Raw genomic sequence first — 12,350 nt, forward strand, 5'->3', positions numbered from 1 at the left:
CTCTCCAAGCCTTCTCTACTACACTGCTCCTCAGGAAAGGTCTCCAGAGCTGGCAGAAGGAAAGCTTATTCTTGTCCTGCTTCCCACGTATGAAAATCTCTCTTACTTCTGGGAGAAGTAAAATAGTTTAAAGTGTTGTCCAATGGTGGTATGGCTTCCCCTATGGACTTCAGCAGTGCTTGGAGATGTTGTTCATTGCAGGGACTCTAGCAGGTGCTATCTTAGGCATGTAGTGTTTTTAGAAGCCAGTGATGCGCCTAAGCATTTTGCACACACAGGACATCCCCACCCTATAACAAGAAACTCTCTGGTCTAAGTTTCAACTGGGGCCTACGTTGTGAAATCCTTCTCAGAACAAACACCGATCAGGACAGAAAGGCACATGGTTGTGTTGGCCTTTTTCTTTAAAGAGGACTTTGATTTTATTTTTCATATATTTTACCTATAATCTTCATATATTTCTAAAGAAAGAGGGGAATTATAAGCATTACTCGCTGTGACATCAAAGCAATAGCTTTGCCCGTGACCCAGGGCCATGTGTGTTTATTAAGTTCTTCTTTTTTTGCAATCTCCACTTCAAAACCAGACTCAAAACTTCCTTAAATATCCTTGGTAAAAATGCACTTCCACAGTAATGCATTAGTTGAGTATTTTCCATTTTAAGTCTTCAAAATTCTGTATTTTCCTATAGTGCTTTAACTTTATAGCTAATTTTAAAGGACACTTTATATCTCTTTCTTTTAAAGATTTTGCCTGCAGTAAAAACATATTGATCCAAAGTAATAGTATTTTTACTATCATCTTTAAATTATTTCAATTTATTTTTATCTTTAGTTTCATGGTTATATTTGTCTCTGAAAATAAGTTCATGTGGCGCGACCTAATTTTACAGATGCACATAAAATTTCCTGGTACTTGTTGCAAAAACAACTTTAAATTATGAGGCATTATTTTCATGCACATCCACAACTTCTTCAGTAGTCACTCAGATGGCCAGGAAGTTACCCACTCTGGGGTTCTGTGGCACTAGGGGTTGTATGTCAACTTGATTGCTTTTGGAATCCAAAGGATTAGTGTAGCACCTTTATGGGTGCTTCTGGGTGGGTCATGGAGTTGTGGCCAGGAGACTATTCTGGTCCCTTGTCCCCTCCTCTCTGGCATTGTTCTGCTCTGCTTCCTGGCCACCATGAGCCCAGCAGCTGGGCTCCACCATGACCCTCTGCCACAATGGTCCTGCCATGGAATCCATTGACCCTAAACTGAGAACTGCTGAAACTGTGAGCCAAATCCAACCACTGTGTTAAGCTGTGGGTGACAAATGCTGTGTCACAGTGATGAAAGGGCTGGCTCATACAGGCTCCAGAAAGAAGAGTGGACAGCTGTTTAGCTCCTTTGCTGTTGTCTCCTTTCTGAGAAGGCATTTTTAAGAACTTCAATCCTTTGGAAGTTAAATATGGCTTGTTATAAATTGCATTTGACTCTAAGTGACAGGAATAAATACTGGCTTGGGAGAAAATTTTATTTTATTTTTTTCACTCTAGTAAAATAGGTCTGGAGACAGGCAGTGTAAGACTGACTTGGTTTGGTGGCTCTGTCCTCATCAGGCTGATGTTCTTTGCCTGAGAGGCTTCATCCTCCCACCTTCTAAGATCCCCTGGAGTTCATGTAGGGAACAGGGGCTGCAGCTGTCACCTGCTCGGGCCACACGTGACAGCAAAGGAGGCAAGGGTGGGGTGCGGACAAATGTGGCTTTGTCTTTTGAGGGGCTGTCCTAGAAGGTCCAAGTGATGCTCCAGTAATGTCCTATTTTTTGGACATCACTTATTCTCTATGAGGGAGGCTGGATGTGTCATTGCCACCTCAAGGAAAACTGGGATGCTGTCACCAGTGAGAGAAAAGGGGTTGAAAGGATGAGATTTATACTTAGTTATCTTTGTCACCACTGTTTTAAAATTTTTTAAAGGTAAGCAATCCTTTTCTTTCTTTTTGTTTTTTAAAAATTTTACTTATTGTATATAGGGTCTCTCTATGCAGCTCAGACTCATAATGACCCTCCTGTTTTCAGCCTGCCCAGTGCTAGGATTACAGGCATGTGCCACTATGCCCAGTTTTGGGGCCACCCAGAGTGCCCAGGGTTCGAAGGAGGGCACAGCATTCGGTACCAGGGATTGAACACAGGTCCTTGTGTTTGCCAGACAGGTGCTTAGACCACCAAGCAATCCCCCAGCCCAAGCAGCCTTTCTGTTTTCCCTCAGAATCTTACTTGGGCGTCTAGTCACTGCTTCAGTTTCCTCGGCCACTGCTTCCTAGCCCTGCCGACGTGCTGGAGGAAGTCCACAGAAGCCTATGGCTTCCCAGGTGTGAGCATCACTAGCTAAGATCATTTCCAAAGGTTCTCATGTCTTTACATTTTTAACTTTTAATACTGTTAATTATGGGCTGGGGATATAGCTCAGCAGCATAAGCAACTGCCTGGTGTGTGCAAGGTCCTGTGTTTGATCCCTGGTACCGCAAAACAAAACAAAAACCTGTTAATTAATAACCTCTAAAGGATTACGTGGGTAATCTCTTGATGAGTATGATGTGCCTTAAAAATGATTATTGCATTGGGGAGATAGCTCAGTGGCCAAATCGCCTGCTTGGCAAGTGCAAGGACCCAGGTTCAATCCCTGGTAGTTGCACTGGCCACTGAAACCAGGCACACTGGCACACACCTGTAATCCCAGCACTGGGGAGGCTGAGACAGGAGGATCACTACAAGTCCAAGATGCACAGCGAAAGCCTGTACCAAATAAATAGATTTTTAAAAAAATGATTATGAAAGTGTGAGGAATTGTTGTTTTAATTGCATTTTGCCCATCTGAACATTGCCTTTCTGGGACAATAGCCCTCTGCTCATTGAGTTCTAAAAGTAGATAAAAGTGAATTAGTTTTGAGCCAAATACTTCACTGAAGGCTTCTTTTTATTTATTTATTTTCTGTTTCCTTCTTAGGTCTATGAATGAAGAAGACTGTATGAAAGTAATTATTCTGAAAGTGTTAGGTTGTGGTTGAATCTGTTGTGTTTTCTAAGTTATTTGTGAGGTACATGTTGTTCCTCCCTGTGGTTCCCCCCACCCCAAAATTCCCCATTTTAGTGCTAACTTTAGAAGTCAGAAAGAACAAGGTGTTCAAAGCCCACACCCTGTACTCAGATACCATCTCCGCTGCTCAGCAGGAACAGTGTGAGCAAAGCAATTTTCCTGAAAATGTCTTCACCCCTGAAATTAGTAGTGATAGACAGCTTGTGGATTGGCAGAGTTAAATGAAATGATGAATCATAGCAACTCAGTACAAAAATGTTAGCTTCCTTTTAGGAAGAGTACAAGTTACTTATACCACAGGTCAGCTATTGGCTCCTTTTAAAATTTTATTTATTTATTCATTTATTTTTGCAGTTCTGGGGCATTGACTCAGGGCCTCATGCATACTAGGTAAGCACCCTGCCATTGAGTGTACCTAAGCCCTTATTTATTCATTATTTTTTTGAGACAAGCCTTTGCTAAGTTGGGCAGGCTGGTCTCAAATTTGAGATGCTTCTATCTCAGCCTCTTGCATAACTGGTATTAGAAACGTACCCACCACACGCAATTTATGTTTTTTCTTTGAAAGTGAAGAATCAGAGGGAGCTGGCTGTACAGAAGAAGACAGAACTATGACAGTGACTTACTTGTGCAATCCATGTCAAAGAATCATGGAGCAGCCATGCAGAATACAGGGCTGCATGTTTAATCTCGCTTTAAAATGCATCCCAACCCATAGCTGGAGAGATAGCTCAGTAGAATAAATGCTTCTCTGGCAAGCACAAAAGTCTGAGTTCAATCCCTGGTTCTGCAAAAATAAAATAAAATAAAATGCATCCGATGCCATCCTTCCACTCACCCATGTGCGCACATGCACACTCACACACAAAATTAGGATACGGCAAGAAACACCAACAGCAATGTGACAACAAAAGAGAATTTATATTCTCTAGACTCTTAAAGTCTCTGTCTCTTTCCTTGTTTAGTGAATCTTCTTTTTAATTTAATGTAATTTAATTTTAAAAAGTAAAGCAAAAGCAAGAACAACAATCAGAAACAAAGACAGAAACAGGGTAACATAGAACAATACACATGTTACAGATTTTCAAAACAAGAATAGCTGATCAAAGATATATCTATGATGATGTGTGTGTGACAATTATACACTTAATGTGGACAATAAAAGAGACAGGCTATTTTTACTTTGTTTTCTAAATGGTCAATAATTTCAGTTTTATAGTATAACACGAGATGAAACAATAAAATAAATCATTTCAAAAAAAAGAACAATGGTTGATATATTATCTGTTTTTATTGTCAAATCTGTTGCTCAGATGAACAGAAAAGACAGGAAAAAAGGTTGGGGGAAGCATGCAAGTATGTATACAGGATGACTGAGATATTGTACTAAAAATTAACATCAGTTTTTTTTTGTTTTTTTTTTTTGAACTGGGGATTGAACTCAGACCCTTGCACTTGCTAGGGAAGTGCTTATTCCACTGAGCCATCTCCCCAGCCCCTCCATCAGGTTTTTGAAACTAGCAGTTAATGTGTAGAATTTTCACCTTGACTAACTCTGTATGCTGATATCTGCAATCTAAGCAACTGCATTGAGGACAGCAATGTGAAACACAAAAACCATGCTTGAGTACTTGTCATCTTGGTCTTCTAAATGTGTACCGTTTCTAATGTCATATCAATTATTACTATGTTCTTTTTAAAATAATTTTTTTAAAAGGTAAAAAAAGAAAAAAGAGAGACAAGAACAAAAATTTAAGGTTTCTTGAAATCAAGCGGTAATATGCAGTTATCACGAATCTCCTTTCACTCAAGCCACTGTATTACCTATAATCCAAATCTTGACAACAATGACTGTTTAATCTTCAAGAGGTCCTGCCAGCTCCAGCCCCTGAAGCAGTATCACAGCCTAGAAACTTTGCTCCCTCATTCATGGTACTCAGTGCCTGGGCCATTAACTTCACGTGTGACTATCTGCCTTCAGATCCTGATCTGCCATGGCACGGCGCATGGTCTTGAACTTCAGAAAGTTCTGCTGAACCTTGACCAAGCTAAGATCCCTTTCACTGAGGCCAATGTCGTCTTTCCTTCACTTAAGCATTATCTCAAATGCTTTCTCTTACTTGAGCCTTGTGACCTTTAATTTCCTTGCCCATCAGTTATATCAAGATTTCTTTTACATTACTATTGCTTTGGCAAGAAATGGGTTTTCTGGGTCTCTTTGCCCACAGTGAAATGGATGGTGGTGCTACAGTTTGAATGTCTGTGTCTTTCCAAAACTTTTACATTGAACACAAGCGCCAAGGGATGTTATTAAGAGGTGAAGGCTTTGGGGAAAGATGAAGTTTGAAACCTCCACCTTAATGACAGGATTAGTGTTCTTACAAAAGAAGCTCCAGGGAATGCCCTAGTGTGCTTTGCCTTCCCATCTCTTCTGCCAAGTGAGGACACCATCAGTCAATAATCAGTCTTTATACTGGAAGCAGAGAAACTTGTGTGATACTCCAAATCTGTCGACACCTTGATCTTGGACTTCCAAGCTTCCGGAACTGAGAAAAACAAACTCCTACTACTTCTAATGCCCAGTCTGTGTAACTTTGATAGAGCAGAAATGGGAATGAACTCCAACTGCTGCGCATCCCTGTAAGTACTAGTGATGCTAAGGAGCGAGGTGCCCTAACATCAGCCAAAGCAGCCTTGTGATCATCTGCCACAATGGAGCTTGGGAGAAGTGGTGGCTCTGAAAATCAACAACTGCATTTGGATGGTACAATTGCATGATGAAAGACTGGCATGAGAGAATGTCAGGGACTGGTAAATAATAGGAGGAGGGGCTTATTTTCAATGCTACTTTCATTGCTTCTTGGCCTTTTGGCTAAGATCAAGTGTAAATGCTACCGGTACAGTATTCTATATTCCAATTTATATTTAATTTTCTTTTTCTTTTCTTTCTTTCTTTTTTTTTTCTTTTTTGGTGGAACTGGGGATTGAATTCAGACCCTTGTGCTTGCCAGGCAAGTGCTTATTCTACTGAGCCATCTCCCCAGCCCCTTAGATTGGTTTTTGAATTTTTTTTTCCAGTACCAGGGATCAAACTCAGGACCTCGCACTTGTCAGACAGATGCTTAAGCCATTAGCCATCTTCCTGGTCCTGAATCATTCTTTTTGTTCTGCTGCACTATCCCTGTACAATAATAATTACAGAGCTTTAAAAATGTATTTTAGTGTACAATAAATTACATTTTACTACATTTATCTTTGTTTTGTGGATTTACTTGAGCTCGGTTATATTAGAAACTACTCTTTCTTATCAATTTTATGTTTCTGACATTTTTTCTCAGTATGCAGAGAATGTCTCAAACTTTTAACATTTATTATAGATTATGGTGTTGACTATGTTAGTCTCTGTCTCTAAAGTTCTTTAAAAAGTTATCATTCAGATGTCAAGGGATCTAGGATGAATTAAAGAATATTAGAAAACAATTTAATTATATTTCAGAGATATAGAAAAACATAGTGGGTGTGGGACACTAACTTAATTTCTGTGACACTGAATGGGGCCCATCAGGTTAAAGGCAGAAGGAACTGTGTATAAACACAACACTCTTACTGATAAGTTGCTTCCCATGGTAGTACAGTTGGACAATTCTGATATATAATTCTATAGAATTATACATATGCACCTGATGCGACCAGTTATATACACAGATGGTAAGTGGGGGGAGCAAGGTCTCTCACATTGGAGAATGAGATTTTACACATAGGCAAGAGAAGATGAAAAAGAAAGGGTCCCTGTGGTTACTGATTAGACTGTGAAGCTCCTGTGGTCTCATGTTTAGCTTAGTATAGATTCCAATAGGCACATGGGGAATATCGACAGATGTGTGCATTTGCAAGTCATCACACTTGTGTTTTCTTTCTCTGTTAGCCAGGAGGGCCTAGAAGCATGACAGTAGCGATGAGCAGAGAGAGTTCCTAGCACTCATATCTTGGCTTCTAATATGATCCTCTAATGCCTTTCTACTATAAAAGGAGTCAAGGATCTTCAGAGAATTAACTGGGCTTTGAACTGAGGAAGGAAATATATGATAAGCCTACCTGGCATAAAAAAAGGAAGTGCTTTTTAAGTGATATTTTAAGAGAAGCAATAATGGAACTATGCCAACATGACCCAGAGGTCACTAATAAAGAGCTCTCAATGGCCAAAGCCAGAACATGTGGAGCAACAAAATGAAACAGAAGTATTGGATTATAACCCAAAGTATAAAATACTATCTATGAGTCCATAGTGATATAAATGATTGAAGTAGCTGACTGGACATGTGGAGGCATACTCAATTTGCCCATGCAAAACAAATTATAATACAGCCAAAACAGCCCTGCAGTGGTGAAATCTCATACACACTTTATCAAGCAAGCAGGGAACTTTGATACTGGTAGTCATAAGTTATACTGATAGTATGTTTTCCTGACAGAATGTGATGGAAACAGAATTTTACTTCTGTGGTCCCAAAGCTACCTAATCATTAGAAAAAAAGGTGGATTTTTAAAAATACCTGACCAGTACTATTCAAAGCCATCCCAGTCATCAAAAGCAAGGAAAGTCTTAGAAAGTAACGTTAAGACGAGGCTAAGGAGACCCAATGACTAGGGCTATTGTGATGCACTGGGGGAGGGGACTGTTGAACAGAAAATGGGCATTCAGTAAATTAAGGAAATATGGGTAAATTAGGAGTCTTAGTTAACAATAATGTGTGAATAGAAGTGCAATAATTGTGACAAGTGATCCATACTGAAATTAATTCATTGATACAAAGAGAAACTGGATATAGGATATATAGGGACTTCTTGTATTATCTTGGTGCTTTTCTCTGCAAATCTAATATTCTTTTAAAAAGTATATTTTAGAAATTATCAGTGTATCTTTAGAGCATGGGTAGCTCCCCCAACATCTGCCTCATGTTTTAAACTTTACATAGAATTTTGTTTTCTCTTATTTCCTTGTGAAAGATGCCAGATAAGTTTTAAAACCTTTTCCATCCTACAAGTTTCATGTATGTTCTTTCACTTCTGACCAAAATGATGAAAAAAGATTGGATTTATCCTTCTCCTTGAAACAACCAAAATTGGGAAACATGAGGCACCATGGTAGAGGCAGCACTGGGTAGGACACTTGGGAACCAGGCAGTGAAGACCGCGACCCTTGAACGTAAAGGAGGTGAATATGCAGCAGCCCGCACTCACTGCTAGAGAGCATCAGCCCAACAAGGGGACGCAGGGGCACATGATGGGGTCCCTGAGGCAGAGTCGAAGGCCCAAGTGGAACCCTGAAGCTAGCGCTTGGGGGACTGAGAACTAGCAAAATCTACATTGAGAGAGGACACTGGAAAGCTGCAAGGTGTCCCCTTGAGGCTCAACCTTGTGGAGAACAGCAGATGAGGGGGAAAATGTTTAATATTAAGGGAAGAAAATTCAGAAGAATTAGAAGGAGCTGAGCCTGATGCACATTCTTGATTTGAAAATTTTCTCACTTCCATCAATCAGATTGGAAGAATTTATAGTTGATGAACAATTGGACAGAGTACCCAGGAAGGCCTTGACCCAAAAATGACAAAATAATTATCATTAGATGACCAGGGCCTTTTGTCATGTTTAATAAATCTTCATAGCAACATATAAGAAAGATCCGTTTTCCAAATAGTGTATTCCAAAACCAAGCTCAAAAATCTTCATAGTAATGCAAAAGTATTCAGCATAACATAAAATTCACAATATTTGGCATCCAGTCAAAGATTGACAGATATATAGAGATATAGGAAAATATGACCCATGATGAAAGGAAAATCAGATCGTCAAAACAAACCCAGAACTAACACACTTGTGGAGAATCAGTAGTTATTGTAACTGCTTTCTCTTTCATTAGAATGCTGGAGACATAGAAGTTATTTTATTTATTTATTTTTTTAATGTATGACATTTTTTATCAACAACTTCATTGGCAAAAAGAATATGGAAACACAGGGCACTGTAGCTGATCCTGTTGGGTTCATGTTCCATTGCAAACATCCATCGGATTGTCCAAAGCTATGCAACACTGAATCTGCCTGGGCAGCTTCCTTCATAATGCACAGCACTCACATTTTAGGCAGACTTTACATCATATAAATACAGAGGAAGGCAATCACTCTTTGAGGGCCTTTTCTTTTTCTTTCTTTCTTTCTTTCTTTCTTTCTTTCTTTCTTTCTTTCTTTCTTTTTCTAATAGACAACATTAATTTTATTTGCATTTATTTTATGCTTAATTTATTCCCGTGCCATAAGATTTTGCTTCTTCAGTTTCTTCTGGGATATATTTTTCTTCTGTGCAACTTCCTCCCCTGGCTTAAGAACAGTTTGTTCCCTTTCAGTAAGGATCATCTCAATATGGCAGGGGGAGCTCATGTTTGCATTAATCTGGCCAAGAGCTCTGTAAGTTTGACGGCGCATCTTGGGTGCTTTGTTCACCTGGATATGTTAAAAAACCAGAAAATCTACATCTAAACCCTTAAGCTCAGCACTACTGTCTGCATTTTTAGGCATGGGCAGCCAAAATTCAGCACTCTTTTTGGGCCACTGACCCTGTGTCCAACCCCACTGTTTGGCTTGGGCACACCTACCAACTCTACCATTGTAACACCGGAATGGTACACATTGCTTCTTTAATGTGACATCCTTCAGCTACTTGGTGGCCTTTTGCATATGCATACCCTTGATGGCCTCAGCAGTTTCACTCATGTTCTTAAAGTGAACACGAAGATTTTAGCCTCTTGATTTGCATGATTTTGTGGGGTTTTCTGGGTCAAGAGAGCAATGATCCATTTTCGCAGGTCACGTAGGGCCACTCACAGGAAGAGGTGATGGGCCTTTTCAGTGTAGACTTAGTTGCTGATATTAACACATGCCCAATGAAAACCAAAAGCTGGACAAGCAGTTACACTTCCTACTTGAGTGGACAGTTACAACAATCATTTTCTGCAGTGACCTTTATATTTTAATTTACCGCGAACTACTGTGAACTTACTATGAGATGTAGCCAAAGTCAGAGAAGACACAGGGAGAATGTTGAGGAGAGCAAGCTCTGCACAATCAGCATGGGAAATGAACTGTTGATCCTGTTGATTCTAGGTGAAAAAGACGTATGTAGTCAATTTCAGCTCATGCTGAGCTGACTTAATCTTTTCTGTGGCTTGTTTGTTGTCATTCTTGTAAACCAAGTGTGTTTAATTCTTTTTCCAATTCATCCAGATCTTCCCCGGTAAAAAGATTTTCATCCGCAGGAACAGCTCCGACAGCTCTGTTTTCCTGTCTGTCACTCTGTTGTCCTCTTCCAAGTCACTGAGTTCACCATTTTCAGCCCGACCTCCAGATGCTTTGCTTAGTTTATTTTCATCCTTGTCTGAAGCATACGTGCTGAATCTTTCGAGACTGGCTACAGCAGGGCCTGTCTCATCCACACCTCTTGGGATGTACAGGCTTACGTCTATGTCATTTATGCTCACGGAATCCTCAACCTCATCGGCGCCGGCTCCCTGCGCGTAGCACGCGTCCTCAGCTTCCTCCTGCTCCTCATTGACCAGATCAGGGTGGAATTCAAACACCTCGCGACCGCTGATCACCAGCGCCTCGCCTGCTTTGAAGTCAGCTTTCCTGCTTTCCATATCTTGTTCAATTTTATCAATCTTTTCTTATCTTTTCCTTTTCTTCTGTGCAAGAAACGATTCTAGGGTGGTTTTGGTAACGTTGGGACCTAGGGCAGAACACTCTCTTTCAATGAGATCTTCTAATGAAATTTCATCTTCTTTCTCTTCCTTCTTTTTATCTTTTTCCAACACAGATCCAGGAGGAAGAGCGTGACGATACATGTAACCATCACCCCCTCCAGGGCACACCCAGAGCCAGCCATACTTGTTGTCTTCAATAGCGTCAAGAAAATGCTTGCAGTCTATTTGAGTTTTTGGTTTTTTCTTTTCCGCCTCACCGTGCTTCTTGCTCACTACTTCTTCAAGCTTTTTCTCATTCCAATTATCCATCATATCCTTTTCAAGTTCTTCTTTTCTTGCATCAATGTAGGCACTTCGCTTTTCACAGTTTCTCTCCAGAGTGAGATCATGAGAGAACTTGCGCTTGTCACCTTTAGTACACTGTCCTGGCTTGGAGAAGGCACACACCATGGACGTGGAGTCTGCACCTTTACTTAATTTCTGAGCAGCAACTACAGGTTTGAACAGTCCATTTAGTTGCTGCAATTCTTTTTTCTTGTCATCTTCCTTCAGTTTCTTTTCAGCTTCACTTTCTGCTATGTGACGTGGATTGTGTTGACCAGATTTAACTTGAAGAGTGACGGCTTTGATAAACTTCTGTTGCTTTGCTCCTTTCTTATTCTTTAGACCCAAAGTTTTGTCCTCAATAATCTTTTCATTCTTTTTCTTCTCTGCCTTTCTTCTGCCCCTGGCCTGAGCCTGATTCTTGAGGGACATTGCGGAGAGAGATGGCCTGGGCCAGACTTAAGATCAGATGGACACCATGGGGGAACTCGGCACCATCTATCAAAGTTATTTTAAAGCATATTGGTAGCTTCATGACAAAGACAGGGCCATGTTTGGGGGACCATTATTTTGCACATGGCATCAGTTTTGAATGATTTTCATTACTATTTGTATCTTATGTACATATCAACTGTCTTGTTTCAGTTTTAGATACACAAGTAGGTATACTAAATGCTTGCCATCATCCTTTTACCAGAGACTCCTCATTTAGTCATGCTTTAGTAGGATGGAGTTCCTCCTATGGAGGTTTTACCTGAAGAGCTTGTAAGTACTCTATTGTCTTATGACTTGTGGGCTAAATTTTCCATAGCATTGATACTTCAGTATCACTTAGAAAGTTAAAGTAAATAGTCAGAAGATCATTAGCCTGAGGGTGTGCTGCACCTTAAGTACTTATGTAACACACAAAAACCTGATATAGAAGTATATTTTTAAAATAATAAATAACTAGGTTTCAACCAATCATAAGCTTCTATCAGTTGAGCTTCTACAAATCACAGGCAGCCAAGTGAGTGGTGGCCAATCACAGATGTTTTCTCTGCTTTCCTTCCACGTTCATCCTGTACAAGTTCCCTGCTCACAGTGCTGATCTGAGTTCTGCTTCTGAGGGCTGCTTCGTAGCATATATATAGTCCTTGTTCAAACAAACAAAGTTAAATTTAATTTGTCTAAAGTTTGTTTTAATG

The 12,350-nt window shown here is 40.1% G+C and overlaps 1 pseudogene; it reads right to left on the bottom strand.

Annotated features, from left to right (window-relative positions):
* Window positions 1-10,315: 10,315 nt before the first annotated feature.
* On the bottom strand, window positions 10,316-11,595 carry LOC101582680 (annotated as a pseudogene).
* Between the last annotated feature and the right edge of the window lie 755 nt (window positions 11,596-12,350).

The sequence above is a fragment of the Octodon degus genome, unplaced genomic scaffold (genome assembly GCF_000260255.1).
Source record: "Octodon degus isolate 3935 unplaced genomic scaffold, OctDeg1.0 scaffold00036, whole genome shotgun sequence".
Lineage (NCBI taxonomy): Eukaryota > Metazoa > Chordata > Mammalia > Rodentia > Octodontidae > Octodon > Octodon degus.